Genomic DNA, 734 nt, shown 5'->3' with positions numbered 1-734 from the left:
GCCCGGCGCCCTTTCACCCGCGGCCGTTCAGCGCGGGCGGGGAGGCGCTGTGCGGGGAGGGAGCCGGCAGCGCTGGGCCGCCGCGCASTCGCGCTCTCCGGCGCCAAGCGAAACGCTTCTCCCCGGGATAGCCACCTAGTTCAGCCTGCCTGTTTCCGCAGGGGAGGGAGAGGAGGCACCTCCGCGGCGCGGCGCCTTCTCCCCCGGGCGGCTCTCGTTTCCGGCGGCGRTGGCCGTGCTCCTCCAGAGCCTGARGGCACAACTCGCTTCARCCTCTGCAGCCCACCGACATTCGAGTAGCAGATGCTTAAGACAATTCCTAACTCCTTTCCTTACCCTTTACAACCCGCTTGGCCGCCCTTTCTCAATCCCGAGGAGGCTCATTACCCACAATTTGGATTAGCGTAAGGCAGCGCAGGATTCAAGAGCCTTGAAATACTAGTGGCACAACAACGAGCAGAATTGGTGAACATCCACCATTTCTGTCCCTGGAAACACACATTTTTTTTCCTAGACACCAAAACAGCATTTCACCTACAAGCAGGGGCAAGATCAGAGCAGACTATCACAGCAGACAAGCTACTCTTGAGACTTTAAGTATTGTGGGGATTTTCTTACACAGGAAAATGAGGCACTTACCAGGTCAACTGAGAACAAGTAGCCAACAACGTAGCGTGAGTTAGCAGAAAATATTTAATGCCAAGTTTACACCTATTGACATTACCAGTCTCACA

General features: G+C 55.6%; 1 protein-coding gene across 1 annotated transcript in view; it reads right to left on the bottom strand.

The window, feature by feature from the left end:
* The window catches only part of CMTR2 (cap methyltransferase 2), an 8,547-nt gene extending 8,388 nt beyond the window's left edge, over nt 1-159 (bottom strand). Inside the window, exon 1 of the mRNA XM_026084904.1 lies at nt 136-159. The gene's annotated coding sequence lies outside the window, so the exon portion shown is untranslated. The remainder of the gene's footprint in view (nt 1-135) is intronic.
* Between the last annotated feature and the right edge of the window lie 575 nt (nt 160-734).

The sequence above is a fragment of the Apteryx rowi genome, unplaced genomic scaffold (assembly GCF_003343035.1).
Source record: "Apteryx rowi isolate R43461 unplaced genomic scaffold, aptRow1 scaffold_653, whole genome shotgun sequence".
NCBI lineage: Eukaryota > Metazoa > Chordata > Aves > Apterygiformes > Apterygidae > Apteryx > Apteryx rowi.
Note: the sequence above shows the minus strand (reverse complement) of the source record. Positions and strands in the feature narration are given on the sequence as shown.